The sequence below is a fragment of the Armigeres subalbatus genome, chromosome 3 (assembly GCF_024139115.2).
Source record: "Armigeres subalbatus isolate Guangzhou_Male chromosome 3, GZ_Asu_2, whole genome shotgun sequence".
In the NCBI taxonomy this organism is placed as follows: Eukaryota; Metazoa; Arthropoda; class Insecta; order Diptera; family Culicidae; genus Armigeres; species Armigeres subalbatus.
In genome coordinates this window covers 5,675,043-5,691,940 of record NC_085141.1, presented here as the reverse complement: position 1 = coordinate 5,691,940, position 16,898 = coordinate 5,675,043, and the positions used below count along the sequence as shown (strand labels likewise).

Below are 16,898 nucleotides of genomic sequence, written 5' to 3'. Positions count from 1 at the left end.
TTCGATGGGGATGCAAGTACTTTAGGCCATACCTTTTTGGTAGAAAATTTGTGTTATACACAGACCATCAACCTTTAACGTATGGACTAAACCTCAAAACTCCAAATAGTAAACTTATCAAATGGAGACTCGAACTTGAGGAATATGATTATGAAATTAAGTATAGACCAGGCAAACAGAATATTGTCGCAGATGGTTTATCTCGAATTCCGCATGAAGTAAACTTAAACGAAGAAGACGAGTCAGATGACGAAACCGTTCATTCGGCAGATACAGATGATAGCGAATTCGTTCCAATGACTATACGCCCTCTCAATGTACATTCTAATCAAATAATACTCCGTATTAGTGACCATGATGAAAATAAGGTAGAAGAAATCTTTCCACGCATTTTAGGCGAACAATTTCGAGAAACACGTTTGGCGTACCTACTCTAATCAACATCTTCAAAGAATACATGAACCCCAAACAGGTGAACTGCATTATGTGTCCAGAGTCAGTCATTCCTACCATTCAAGTCGTGTACAAAAACTATTTCAGCAGGAATAAAATTCTTAAAGTCAGGATTTCTCAAATTTTACTGGAAGACGTACAAACTTTGGAAGAGCAAAACGAGTTGGTTAGGAAAACTCACGAACTTTCACATAGAGGAATTTGGGAAAATTTTAAGGAACTGGCAGGAAAGTATTACTTTCCTAAAATGAAGCAAAATATTAGAAAATTCATTTTACTTTGTGAAACGTGCAACAAAAATAAATATGAGCGTAAACCATACAAGATTAAACATGGGGAATCGCCCATTCCAAAAGCACCTTTAGAAATCATTCATCTAGACATACTAATATCCCAACCAAACATGTTTCTATCAATAGTAGACAAATTCTCCAGATTTGCAGTCATATTGCCATTAGCTAGTAGGAATATCCAGGACATCAGGAAAACGCTTTTAAAATATTTCAGCACCCACGGTAAGCCACAACTAATCATCTCAGACAACGAACCAGCAATGAAATCCATTGAGGTTCGGGGACTGTTAGAAGATTTACGGATTCAAATTTATTTCACACCAGTAAATCGTAGCGAGACTAACGGTATAGTCGAAAGATTTCATAGTACTCTCGCTGAGATTTACAGGTGCATCAAGGATAAGTATAATGACTTAAGTAGCAAAGAAGTTTACATGATTGCTTGCACTCTGTATAACGGAACAATCCACACGGCAACAAAATTAAAGCCCAGAGAGATTTTCTTTGGTATAAAAGATGGTGAAGAACGCCCACTTGATATGGATCAAATTTTGGCAAATAGAAACAAGATATACGATGACGTTGTCATGCAATTGGAACGAACCCAGAAAAAGGATCTAGATCAACACAATCAAAATAGAGAAGAGGAACCTGAATTGCAGGAGAACGAGAAAGTGTTCCACAAAGTGCAAGGAATCAAATGTAAAACCAAGAAAAAATTTGACGCGGTTCAAGTTATCCAGAATAGAAACAAAACATTCATAGATAACTCGAATCGCAAATTACATAAAAATAATTTAAAAAGAATTCGTAAATAACGCTTACTAATTTCTATTTTTAGGAAAACCATGCTGATCTTAACCATCATAATTCCACTGTCCATTATGAAGACCACGCAGACGCAGACTATACAAATACAGGACCTTTCGAACAATCCAGGACTACTGACAATAACAACAGGACATTGTTTCATAACCAAAGGACAAGACAGACTATATCATGAAATAGATCTCGACCAATACCAAAAGTTGTTGGATAACATCGACAAGATTATACGAGGACTCACGCATTTCGACACCTTCAAAGATTTGACTATTTTGCTATCCAACAAATTTGATGACATTTTGAGGCTCTACGAAAACTTACTGCCCCATAGGAGATTAAAAAGAGGAGCATTTAACTTGTTAGGGTCAAGTATTAAATTGTTAACAGGTAACCTTGATGATAATGACCTTGTAAAAATAGACCAAGAAATCCAGAATCTGAAAGTTAGTGGAAATAGTTTAATATCTCAAAACAATCTTCAGATTAGGTTAAACAGGAAATTCGAGAATCAGATAAATAAAATGATAAAACATTTAATGACCAACAAGCTATTATGTCGAGAGAACTTATAAATATTAAACGGGGCATCAATAATAACACAGGAATTAATCACGTATCTTTTCTCATCCAAACATTCAAAACAACTTACCAATTAGAGCAAATAGAAAAGAGCTAGAGTCTATTTTGAAACTTCTCAATTAGCAAACCTTAACGTAATTTCTAAAAACATTTTAGGAAAATCAGAACTCAGCCTTATTAGAGAAAAACTCGAGAGTCATAACATTACCTTTCAAAGCACTGATCAAATTTATGAAATGTTAGGGATTAGCTCAGTATTTAGGAACCAAAAGTTATACTTCATAATCTTTATTCCACAGTTAGAATCTACTGTTTTCAATCGAATCCTTATGGAGCCTATACCAATCGACGGAAGAATCATCGAATTGCCCTCATCATCTGCACTCATCGGACTCAACAAGACTTTTCTACTCAAATCGGAATGCCGTACTGTAGGACAAAACGCTTTATGCGATAAGGATAACTTAGCGGATGTATCTCAAGATGATTGCTTTTCCAAGATACTCAGAGGAATCCCAGGTAATTGCTCATTTACCAAACCCACCAAAAACTACAAGGATCTTAAAAGGCTTACTGAAAACTACATTGTCGTGAAAACTCATCGTTAACCGAAATGTCAACAAATTGCAACGTTTCCAACAGAACCTTGAAGGGCACATTTTGATATATTTCTCCAACTGCTCAGTGACCCTAAATAACTGTACATACAGCAATTCAGCGTACAGCTATAAACCACACCAAACTATTATCCCATTGGATGGAATCAAAATCGAGCAATTTACCCTCGAGCCAGATATGACTATCAAAAGCTACATGAGTTGCATATCCATAATCGTCAGAAACTTTCTGACTTAGAAAACGAGAATATCAAATACACCTACACCAGTGTAGGCCTTTCAACCTTTAGTATCCTTTCAGTGCTCCTTGTTACCTCATACATCATTATCAGGAGACGTTCAACAACCATTCCAATAATCGTATCGGGACGATACGATCTTAAAGGGGAGCAGTTACCAACCAACCCACCACGTCACATCAAGTTGGCAACGATAAAACACCAAACATCCTACAAACACTATTTGGCCCGAATCATCAAAAGCATCAACCCCAACAACCACGTGAGCGACCGGCAAACGCATAACAGCCTACAGCACATTTACCTTTTGACGATAAACTGCGGCATCAACAAAATAACATCCGGACAACGACGACAACAGTGATCGACCCTTGGACAGGCTTCGGAAAGTGTAGGTCAGCTAGTATTCAGTTACATAGGTTAGCTCTAAGTAGAATTGAATATAATTATCATTCTTGGTTTAACAGTGATTTAGAGTAGACGTTCTTTTTTAAAAACTCATGTTCGAATCCCCGTGATTTAACTTATGTCTAAGTCCTTATTTAATGGCATGCATTACACTCTCAAGCATTCTTTAAACAAATGTTATGATGAGAGATACGTTACGTCACTTGTTGTCATTTTTAATTCATTCTAAAACACGACGCACACAAACCATGTCTATTGAAGGACATAAACACCCATTTTCATCTTGTCAACTTCTTTGTAATTCCAAGATATTTGTCAGTTTCTGATTGGTTATTTCTTTTACGATGAACCATGATAGCATGATAGTTTTTGCAGGATTTTTTCAAAAGAATGCCGCCTTGAATTTACTAAAGGGTTATAGCGATGATCACAGAAATTTCTGTAATAAATGCTCAAAAATTGCACCGGGAGTTTTTCCGCAGGAAGTCACTAATCAATTTCTGCAAGAATTTCTAAAGCGATTTCCGTAGGGGATTTCTGCAAGTAAGCTCTGAAGTTTTTTCGCAGGTTATTTTTGCAGAATTTTCTTGAACTCACGACAAAATTCCCATATGAATTGCAGAATAATTTCCCAGGGGAATTTTTGTAAGAATACTGGGAGGAATTCCCACAGATGTTATCGGACAAATTTCCACAGACAATTTTGGAGCGACTTCAGACACTTCAGCAGATCCAAGGGCAGTTGGATTTCTGCAAACATTTCCCTGAAAATTTCCGCGAGATTTTCCTGAGGATGAATCTGCGCACGCCTGATAAATTTCTATAAATAAAGTTCTCGAAGTTTTTAGATGAAATTCCAGTAAGAATGGCCAAAAAAATTTCATGCACTTTTAGAAAAGCTTGTTACAAGAATTGAAGGACTAATAACGGACTAATTTCTGTTGGAGGTTACGCAAATTATTCTGCTGGATTTCCAAAGAAATTTCTTCTGAAATTTCTGAAAATATTCCTCTGGAAATTCCGAAGGAATTTATGCTTGAGTCTGACTTAAAAATATACGGAGCTTGAGCAACTTTTTTAGAAGATGTATTACTTGTTTCTTGATACTAATACAATTATTTGTTTTACAGATGTTTTGTTTTAAAAACGGAGCTTCATTGTCTAATGCCTTAATATGTCAGCATGTTTGTCTTGTGATCAATAACTACAAGAAAGTTGCATAATTAATTACTTCAGAAGAAATTGCGGTTTTGGCAGATTTTTTAATATTTGCCAAATTTATCTTTAATCAATTATTATCAAATCTGGCCTTGACATTCATTTGTATATCAACGTATCTTGTGCCGAATTCTATAAAGTTCTATCAACAAAAAAACTGACAAACGGAACAAAAAGCAAATCCAAAAAGCGGTGCTTATTCAAATAGTTTTGACTGTTTAGTTCTTGTTCCCTTAGATTCAGTACTTCTAGTGGTGAATAAGGCCATTTAGAAGGGTTGTAATACTTACCGCGGTTTTATGAGTCCTATTAGCATTTTGATACAAACATATGTTGCAAAAAACGAACTTGAAGAAAAGACGTTCAATAAATTGTTATACAAAAATTGATATGTAACGTGTATTTGCTTAGAATTTAGCTCTGGATCGCGCGGATTTGGCGCGGAAATGGATTTCATGTCGCGCGGATTTGATTTTAGTCGGCGCGGATTTGGCGCGGAAAATATTTCAGGATCTACGTAACAACCCTGGTTGTTCAAATCGCAACATGAGGAACTAGTGCAGAAGATACAGTCGCAAAATTTTTCACTGATGACTGACGAGTCGACGGATATCAGTACGTCGAAGACTCTTGCGATGGTGGTGAGGCTTATGGATGACACAAAAGCGGACAAATTCCAGGTATGTCGTATTCTTTGTATATTTATATTCACATATACGTGAAAATTTACAACAAATTGAACATATTATCAGGTATGTGACACGTTCTATAAAATTGTGGAGTTGAAGGCTGGAAGGGATGGGATCGACTACAAAATACGACTTAAGGGTTTCACTTCCGATTGTGCCTCCGTGATGATGGGTTCCCATAATTCCGTGATGAAGCTTTTGAAAGACGATTGCCCCAATTTGATTGTCGTCAAATGTACATGCCATTCCTTAGCGCTTAAGCAATGCTTACGAACCATTTTCACCGTACGTAGAACAGTTACTGAGGGAAATATACAGCTATTTGTCTCACAGCCCCAAGCGAGCCGCCGAATTCAGTACCATCCAGGAAATTCTAGGGCTAGTTGTCTAGTTGTCCCTCGAAGCAGTGGTCAACCGAAATCTAGAGCGGTTGCCAGAGTTGAAACTATTTTTCTCGTTTCAGTACAACTGCGACAAAAATCCTACAGCTAACATGATCTTGACGCATTTGAATGATCCAATGACCAAGCATATACTTGAGTTCCTAAGCTACATTTTGCCGTTGGTGAACAGGTTGAACAGAAAATTTCAGGCTGAAACTTCTGAATACGTCAGCATATATGAAGACATGAAGGCATTCTATATGTTGCTTCTTAACAATCTTTGTGGCGATAAGTATATAAGAAATTTGACCAACATTAATGCACCGGATTTTGAGGAAAACATCTTGCCAAAGCATAAAATCTACGTTGGGGTGGCTGCAGAAGAAACAATTGCATCAGGGGCAATGGATAAAGCTCGAAAGAATTCTTTCAGTGATATTTGCAGCAATTTCTACATCGAACTAGTCAAGCAAGTTAGGAAGCGTTTCAATTTCAACGATTCCACTTTGAAGATGTCTGCAGTGATGAATCTATTTAATTTGCAAAACCTTCAAGCCGTCTAAGACGAATTAAGTACTGTCCATTTAATTCCACCAGTTAATTTTCGTTCTCTTTGCAGATACGTATTTCGACCACAACTGTGTGGTCGTCTTCAGTGTCTTGTACTTGACTCGACTTGCCTCGACGACTAAGTCGAGTCAAGTACAAGACACTGAAGACGACCACACAGTTGTGGTCGAAATACGTATCTGCAAAGATAACGAAAATTAACTGGTGGAATTAAATGGACAGTACTTAATTCGTCTCAGACGGTTTAATACATTCCACTAAACGAGCGTAATATATTTTTCTGAAACCTTCAAGACTTGAGTCAAGCTTTTATGCGGAAAAGGACAGGCAGGGACTTGAAAACGAATTCCGTGAGTTGAAAATGAAAATCATTTGTAAGGGCTTGACGGTTAATGCATCGCTGAGCATTGAAGAATGTTGGAACAAGCTCCTTAATGTACGTAGGACCAACGGAAAGTTAGCTTTCCCGCTACTTCGAAGTTTTATTTTCAATTCCTTAATCATAGCACATTCGTCTGCCGCTGTAGAACGCATTTTTTCTCAATACAATAATAACAAAACCAAAGTGAGAAACAGGCTAGCTACTCAAACGCTGGATGCAATACTGAAAACTAAATCGTTCGTCAAAAGTTCTCTTATTGAAGATGGCAAAATACAATTGCTGAAATGTCTGACAGTAGTAAAACTCTGTGTTGACTCTGGAATTAATACTGTATGCCAAGAAAAACTCCCAAAATACCGAAATTACAGTCGATCCATCATAACATGTAATGAATTTGAAATTTTCCTTGGGCTTCACCTCAATTCTTTTTTCTGGTATTGATTCACCGCCAACCCGTGAGCAACTTGACAGCTCCAGTACATTGTCAGTGTACCCCGAAAAATTGGTTCAGGTGGTTCTGTCAAACTCGATTATTTCGTGAGCATTTTCTGAATATGGCGTAAAAAGTTAAAAATAAACCCAAATTTTAATTATATATATTTTTTATTCATTTATCACACAATTACATTACTCATTAGTTATTTCGATATAGGCTCGTATATACACAAGCTCTACGGAGCTGGGTGATGAATTATATAGATATCATCACAACCTGGTTTGGCGCTGGAAGAATCGAAACAATTATAGGAGTACTTAGGCTGTGAACCATTCCACCGATTCGTTGTTGTTGTTGAGATAGTTTTTGTTCGTTTGATTTCAGATGGGTGTGATAAAATCAAACAGCATTTTTTTTTTCTTTATTTTTGTGAATTTCGAAATGAATTCAGTTCTTCACTTTAAATAGCAAATATTGACACTAGTAGAAATGGTTATATTTGTCTCATTTAAGTTATTTATTTTTATTGAAATAGGACAACGTGTGACAACAGTTAGCCCATATATTTTCTGTCAAATTTGCCCTTTCCGTTGCAGTTCCGCTAACATTGTGTTTGGGGCTTTATTCGGCGCGGAAAAGAATCAGTTTTATGAGTTTTATTATACGGATGAATTTTTTATGCCTTCGAAATTTTAGGCATATTGTTCAAGCCAATATTTCAGGTTAAATTCAATGCCTAAGTTCATCAAAATACTTCGATGATTATTAATGGCTTCCTGCGCTAAAATGTGTTAAGCTAACTTGTTAAGAAGACATGTTGGTGGGTGTTGAAGATGGTCATAACGATGCGATATCCAAGCTGCACATAATGTTTCCCGACGTTGAAGTTCGTGTTTCGTTAACCGTTAATAAGTATTTTAACTCCGTCTCCGAGATCTTGCAAATTAAAAGATCATCTTTATTGGCCTCAATATGTTCTGAAGTCTGAACAAGCTCATGTTTACAATGCTCACATTTTATTTTTCCAATGAACTGTTTTGAACGTGGATTGCTGAATAAATCAATGATTGAAGCGAAAAGTCATCAACCACAGTGGCGGACGCAAGCGTTTCAACAACTGGAATATTGGCATCGTTTTTATCTTCTATCGTAGTCGTGTAGTATTTTTGTCGCAACTGGATTACCACCCACTTTTATTTTATATATTATACTCTGTGCTTCGAAAACTCAATACTAGAAAAAAAATAATGAAATCAAATTAGTTTTGTTTAAATTTAGTTCAATTCTCGCTTAATTTTTCAAAAGGACCTAAGTAACATTTATTTCATGAATTAATTTGAATAGCGCAATCAACAGAACAACCTGAAAGCTTTTGATTGCAGTACTCAAATTAAATCATGAAAAAAATGTTACTTAGGTCCTTTTGAAAAGTTAAGCGAGAATTAATGGTTCCAATTATCTCTACGCTTTTTTGTACTGCAACTCTTGCCCGTGGTTTAGCATCAACAAAAGACGAAACAAAAATATATTTTCCCTTACACGGAAAGATAAATCAACCCAAACTTTGAGTTCAATATACGCACTGATGAGAATATCGCAGAAAAAATTTACCCAAAATTGGGTAGTTTTCCCTTTCTTTCCCATGATTGCTATCAAAACTAGAGCAAGATGCAAACACCTCATCGAGGTTGCTCAGCCCAATAACCCAAATTTGAGTAAATTCAATATTCTCTATTTTGGGTTGATTAAGGTCCGCTTTGGATGAAATAAACTCAGCTTTGGGTAAATTATTTACATGGGATTAAAGGCAAACTACCTAGTGCCAGAAAAGTCATTTTACTCAAATTTGGGTTATTGGCCCAAACCACGGTTTTGAGTGCAAACAACCCACTTTTGGGTAGTTTTGGTTTTCAGTGTACAACAAAACCGTGTCAAAACCGTGTCGGCGATGCAGGATGGCCCGTTGTTTACGTTGTGTGGCGCCATCTGCTATTTTACAAGTGGGTACGCGAAACTAAGGCTTTCTGTCATCTTGTGGGGGGGTTGTTCACCGCCCACGTTACCACCAAGCACTAATTATTGAATGTAATCAATTATTAATCGGCATACTAAATGCTAACTGCAATAGATCAGTTTTAACGATGAAAAGATGCATTTTTTCATAAACTATCAGGCAACGTTACACTAGTTCAGCATTATGAATGCAGCGATGCATTACTTATGCTTTATATCAACATGTCAAAGTAATGAAGCGTTATGTCGGTCGTCAAAGAACCTTTTTCCACTTTACGTCAACTCTAGACCAACATTTGAAAATGGCGTAACAAAAAGTCGTAAAAAAATTTTCCTTCTGATTTTTTGTCTATATATAGCTATAGATGTGGACAAAGAATCAAAATTTTGGCTGTTACGCCTATTTCAAATGTTGGTATAGAACTTTAATGCTTTAATGGCAAATGTTCAACAGTGGAGAATGCTCAAGGACACTCCATAAATTCTGCGTCAGTTCGATCTCCACCAAACCGTGTACCGCTTGACGTTTGTACATAATTTAGCAAATCACAAAAGGCGTGTCGGAATTTAAGTGACTAAGAGCTAAACTACCCAAAAGTGAGTTCAATTCACCTAACTTCGAAAATCCGTACGGAGAGCCAAATTTGAGTACATGGGGTCAAAGTAGTTTACCTTTATGTTTAAAAAGTACCTAGCATAATTTTTTTTTTGTTAAATATCTTGGCTGTGCATATGCACCGCACATGTTTCGAAATGGACAAATTGATATGAAATTTGCGAAAAAGAATCCACGTGTCTTGGAGGGACTTGAACCCTCAACCTCCTACTCTTTAGATAGGCGTGATAACCCCTGCACAACAAGACCACTCAAAGGTCACGTTTGCGGAAAAGCCATCAGAATCCGAGTACCAACCTCCAAATACCAAACAAACTGGTTTCGAATGGATATCATATTTCTTCGTCATTCCAGACGCAGACTTCATTTCAAAAATTGAATCATATCTACGATTGGACAATATCACTTTAAGTCATACTAGACATACTATTTGCCTTCATTGAAGAAGTTAACTTCTTATTATTATAGTCTAGGCAAAATGTTCACTTCTTACTTCTGTACACGAAGAAAAAAATATGTCAGCATCAACCAGATTCTGCTTCAAATCTACAATATTTTTGCATTGATTTTTGAATAACAATTTTTATAGTTTATACAACATGAAATAGGGCCGAATTACCCATACGCGATAGTTGATTCAATTCTCGTATATATTTGCTTTTCAGCTGCCAAATATTGTATCAGAAATCAACAATATTAATGATTGTTTCTACTTCCGAAAATGCAGTGAAACTACTTTATCGACTATAAGATGTCATCAACAAAAGAGAAAAAAAGTTATAGAAACAGAATCGAACTATTTACATGGGGAGTGAGAGTCATCCACCTTACCTCTGCTCCATGCTTACTTCTCGCTTAACTTTTCAAAAGGTCCTAAGTAACATTTTTTTCATGAATTAATTTGAATAGCGAAATCAACAGACCAATATGTAAGCTTTTGATTGCACTACTCAAACAAATTCATGAAAAAAATGTTACTTAGGACCTTTTGAAAAGTTAAGCGAGACTTTATGTAGGCAGGATGGTTTTTCCATATTATGAAATGGTTGTCGAAAGAACGATATTAATATTGTTCCAATCATGCGATGCAGGACTGAAACAACAATAATTTTGATTCGAATGAAACAATGGATCTGCGTTGAAACAACAACTTTGAAGATTTAAACAACAATGTCCACGTTGTTTGATGCAACAATCGAAATAGTCGTTTCAATCGTACACGATTAATCTGCGTGTAGAAGAAAACTTATCCACAATTGCCACGTTCACACAAGGGGGGCAAGCAAAAACCTACTTTTAGAGAAGGGATTACATCCACCATTGCTTAATCTGGACAAGCGCCTTACATCATTGCCTTAATTCGGACAAGCGTCTTATTTTGTAGAAGGGATAATTTTAACCATTGCTTTAATCCAGGCAAACGTCTATTTTTAAAGAAGGGATCACATCCACCATTTCCTTAATCCGGACAAGCGTTTACTTTTAAAGTAGGAATTACATCTACCATCGCCTTAATCTGGGCAAGCACTAATTTTTAAATATGGAATCTCATCTACCATCATGTTGATCCCGGCAAACGCCTACTTTTAAAGAAGGGATCTCCACCATTGCTTCATTTGTGGCAAACGTCTATTTTTAAAGAAGAGATCATATCCGCCATTGCGTTAATCCGGGAAGCGGCTATACCCGGCTAAATATGCTGTCTTCGAGAGAATTACGTCTCTTCTATTCTATTATCGACCGCACCAGTGTTACGTTCATCACTAGAAAATATATGAAAAAACAACAAATGGTCATTCAGCATACATCACTCCTCCCCCACACCTTTTGATGCTGTTCACACAGTTATGCCAAACGTTCATGGCGTTATAAATTATTGCGCAAACTGGGCAAACGCGTGCATGACAAATAGGAGATGACCAATTCTGGGGAATGGTGCAGCAAATTGATTCTGGCAAAAAGCCTTCTAGCAAATGACTTTCTGGCGAATGTCATACAACAATGTTGGATAACAATCCTTACCTCAAAATTAGCAAAATATTAGGATTTGTCCGGCATTTGTATGGGGGCCCGCCACTGAGCGACGACGGTTAGGTTCTACCCAATACTAGTGACGAATCGGTCGACAATTTGTCGCTATATCGTTGCATGCCACTGCACTGTTATTACCTCGTAGTAAGAGTGCAGCTGAGAGATAGAATTATTTAATGTTACCATTAGAATTTCCAGTTCATACTATCCCCGCTCGAATCTACCGTGATATTCAAATGGAGAGTTGGACAATTCTATTGTAAAACTCGACAAAATTTAGTTGACGAAACCGAAAATTCTCAGGTTACTTTATTTGTGGAATGTTATAAGCTGGGAGAAAAAAAGAAAAAAGTAGAAATAAAGTTCCACATCTAAAGATTTTGCGAGGCGACACGATCCACGCAAACATAAAGCGAATGCCTCGAGCATTGTTCATCACGGAATATCTGCTGTATAAGTTTTCCATTAACAAAAGTGGATCAAGTTTTTCAAATGTGAATACAGTAATATCCCGATTTTGTCACCCCCTGGTGAATTTTGGGGTGATAAAATAGGAAATGTGACAAAATCGGAAAAAAATATTTTCAAATTTTTAATTCATTTCACAAATATGAAATAGTTTATGCCTTGGCTTCAAAATTACTTAAGTTAAGTACTCAGAAATGATTTATAATAAACCACAGGCGGTGAAAGTTTTTTCATGAAAATCAATGTTGTTTGCGGTATTATTTACAAAATAAAAAGAACGAATAAAATTTTCAATTTTTTTTGGGGTGACAAAATCGGGTCTAATTCTATGCAAATGCTGTTTTTTCGGTAAATCATAAAAGTCATAACGTCAACGTTTAGGTATTTTCATAGAAACCAATATATACAACATTAAAATTTACGGATCTAAGATATGGTCAAAGCATGGCCAAAAAACTTCTGTGCCGCATTCCGAAACACTGAGAAAAAATAGTCAATAGTTATTTTCAACAAAGAAAAAATAATAATTTTGTTCTTTCATTGTGGATCTTCTTTTCCAAAGAATTGTGCGCCCTTGAACATGATTGATGAATTAATATGTATGACTTCAAATTTTAAATCACTACTTTTGTTACTGATCAAGCGAGGTCTATTTAAAATTTCTTCATAAAATATTATCTGAAATGAGAGAAAAAATAGTAAATTTTTCAAGGATTCAAACTGAGGTTAAGTTTCTTGCGCATTTTTTCTTGGTGAGGAAAACAATGGATGTCATTGGTAACAGGGATGCCAACGTTTGCTTGGATCGGAATTCCAGTTCAGTGTCGGGAAGCAGTTTTTGTCAAAAAATTTGTAGCATCCGCCATTATGGCGAGCGTGGAAAGCTAGATATAGATATACCATAAAAAAACCATCAGGGCACCCGATTGAAGCGATTTGGATAGGAAAAGTGGGATCACCAACTTCCTAGATTGTTTACATCTCGTGTATGTAGGGCGGCCTTTTCTCCCCATGTATTGGGTCAATCTGGGAAACGAGGGCTAGATTATAGTATTGTATTGCAGAACTTTCTTCTGGAAGGAGATTCTCTATCCATCCCGTGGACTCGCATAAGTGTCTCTGCTTTTGGAACCACCTCACCCATTTTTGGCCCTTCATACATGAGTTTGATGAAATACAAACAATAGTATAATCATGATCAAATCGTTTGTCAGGTATGCCCAGTACTATCGGAAGGTGCCTTACTACAATAGATGGTAGTATCATCATCATCATTATCATCATCGTCAAGCTCTCTCTACTTGGTACCGTCTATCGTTTCAATCGAAAAACATTGGTATACTATCGCAGCTCAAAACTGCAAGGATAGAAACCAGGTTACGATTTATGCATTCGAGCATCATATGACTAACACGATGATTCTCTTGTACCCAGGGAAGTCGTTTCCAGCACGACAAATTTCTGGACCGAACCCGGATTCGAACCAACTATTCTTCATCGAAGCATTTTTTGTCTTGATTAGAGATCCATGTATCCATTTGATTTTGTTGGCGTAAACTAGAATGCGCACTTTCGTTCGAAAAACATTCGAACGTAGAGAAGAGAATGGAAGAAATTAGTTTTTTTATTGGGGGAACTGTTTCTGTAAAATTGTTAAATAATCAGAAAACCATGATTGCTAGTTTCGTAAATAAAGACAATCAATCGATCAATCGATCACCTAATTTAAAAAAAAAACGTTTGCATTTAAATTCCATGCCATCATATCCATCTTGAGATGTTCTCTTTGATTAATACATAATTATGCAAGATGCATGAGATACAAACACTCTACCAAAAACAGTTGAAGTCATCTCCTATTATAGTTTGCTGATATATTGCAGATAATGTTTTCAATCTAGTAATTCAATTTTTACAAACACATCTATCAAACCATTAAATAGCTTTTCAACATTTGTTCCTCGTCAACGAATTGAATAATAAACCATATATTCCAATTTAATCAAAACGTAACTAACCTATTAAATTGCCAGCAGGTAACCTGCATGCACTGAAATGCGGTCACAATGTGTATTCAAATCGAACTCCGCTCCACACACTCAATGTTCATTCTTTTATCACCACCATCGCTGCCGTCATCAATAACAACGATTACATCTGTCACAGCACACAGCACCGGCAACTCCACCGAATACACCAAACACTATGTCATCGAAACGCAGGCAATACCTACATACGTAGCGACTGGCCAAAAGAGCAATTTCCGGCTAATTGTACATAAGCGCAGGTTCGTTATTTTTATGACCCGCAGGCGTTGACTTTTAATTTTCCACAACGCAGGGATCTATCACAATGCGGCAAGTTTGAATGAGCGGGTCAAATTTTAATCGCCATAATTGACTCCCACACCGTTTATTTATGCATGCACTGTATCCTGGGGGTCAGGTTCCGTAATTGATTTTCACTATCAGCCACCGCACAAACACTTCGATTGGATCATATTTCTTGCTCCTTCCGACGATGTGCGACCAACCATTCCGTTTATATCCTGGATATAGACATTCACACGCGCAGCTACAAACGAACCACCCTCATTGGACTCACTTCCGATGGAACCAATTCAATTATTCATTTATCATTTCATAACTCAGACGAGAAACCGCAAATCAATTTCACTGATTCGCATTGAATCACCAGCGCCATCGCCTATCAGGCAGCATTTTTTTCTTCTCCCCTTCTTTCACCACTTATCACTAAAAATCCAGTCGTGAATGTAATCCAGTTATCCTGACATAATTTCCTCCATGGTGCCACGGTACGATGGCACTCCCGCCATACAGACGAGAAGCATTAATCGATTAACTCGTACCTGAGCCCTCCCGCACAGCACTTGAGAACTCTTGAACCTTCAGTTGAGCCAGATTTATTAGCTTTTTCCCCACTGGCTTTTCCTACTTTTTCTATTTGTTTAATTCCACCCACACCACCTTACACCCACTTCAAAGCTCACAAGCCCCCAGCATATCCTTGCTTGAATTGCTCTCGCGTCGTTTCAGGCAGGACATTGTTTTGCACACCGCGATACCTTTGCAACGTTTTTTTTTTCGGCCTTGTACGGGGCCACATTCGCACGCGACTATCCAATTTGAACGGTTCACGGCGCCAACGACGTGTGCGATGGGGTTACGATCCCGTCGGGGGGAAGTGGTCCTTTTTTATCCACCTTCATTGGCCAAAGCCAGCAAGCAGAGCTTACACCACACGGTGGCAGTACGATAGTGGATGGAACAACGCGCGCGCCACGACTACGAACGAACCGATACGCTTCGAAGTTCAACCTGCACTGCCGTCGATGCCACTGAGTGGGATCGACGGTCGTGCGCTCCGTTCCATCCACGCTTCGGTCCATTGAGGCTCGTTGGGAGGTGATTGAATTTTATGCTGCCGGGTGGAAGCATAAATGAGAGCATGGGATTATGCTTGCGAGAGTTAGCTGCACGTATTGTGGGAGAAACGAGAGATCTCGATTTGTACTAAAAATTGGTGAGGCGAAGGAAGGTGCTCAGTGCTTTCTCGTCGATGCAGATGTAGAGAAATTCTCAATCCGGGCAGGAAGGACATGGTGAAAAAGTGTAAACAATGCACTCAAACCATGCAATCCAGTGGTTTTCTAGTGTGGACAACAAGTAACGTGTTGAACTCGCTGTTTCTCAGCGATGGAACTCAATTGATTGGGAGAGCTGAGATCCGGATCAGAGTAGTATTACTGTTGAGGGAAGCGGAATGACGGAAACTGGATCAAATACGTCATGAATGATTAATGATGGAAATTTATCACTTGCTTACAAGTTTTCTAATAATACTTTTTAGACAGTTCTAACTAATTGGAAATAAAGATTTAATCCTCTTACAACTTCTATTTTTTACGATTAACGCAAAAATGTGGCAGAGTATGTACCTGAAATAATATACGATAAATCAATATGTTAATATAAACATATGTCATTGTTTCCTTTTAATAAAAAAAAATATATGTAATAATAACTGCATGTTGTAGCACCTTCCATCAATCAATTACGCTTCAACCGACACCCAATGTCCATCAGATCGCTCACAGCAGTGTAAAACCTTTTCAGTTGGTATAATTTAGAATGATTTATTTACACTCCGTTCCATCGTTGGCGTTATCGTTCGATTCGGAGACCTATAATTTTGTCTGAACCAACAACGGAAGTGCCTCTGGTTTTCGACAAGCCTTCGACAGCTACCAACGCACGCACTCTGGCTGATGCGAACCAGATTATTCCTCCCTGAATTAAAATCGTGGCTTTTCACACGCATAACTCGTTGCCCCTGGCAATAATCCATCTACTGTGTTGCAATAAATTCTCTTTTCGCTGTTGGTTGGTTCCAATGTGTTCTGCGCAGTTAACGATGAATGCCTTTAGAAAGGATATCGTTGGCATCTACTTCATGAGATAGATTTCGCTGTGACTTGACTCAGACTTTTATTTTCAGCACCTGGCAAATCTTGAGGTTTGAAATTTTTGTTTTTCATTGGCCTAGAAATCATGAAATAATTTAAATAATAACTATGGGGAACGACGGCTTTGGCAGGTTTTGTTCTATTACTGTCAGGGGGATTTTTTATGACTGATTATGCTCAAATTTGGCCTAA

At 37.5% G+C, this 16,898-nt stretch overlaps 1 protein-coding gene across 1 annotated transcript in view; it reads right to left on the bottom strand.

Annotated features, from left to right (window-relative positions):
* LOC134219490 (hemicentin-2) overlaps positions 1-15,564 on the bottom strand; it is a 514,836-nt gene extending 499,272 nt beyond the window's left edge. Inside the window, exon 1 of the mRNA XM_062698236.1 lies at positions 14,239-15,564. The gene's annotated coding sequence lies outside the window, so the exon portion shown is untranslated. The remainder of the gene's footprint in view (positions 1-14,238) is intronic.
* Positions 15,565-16,898: the final 1,334 nt, after the last annotated feature.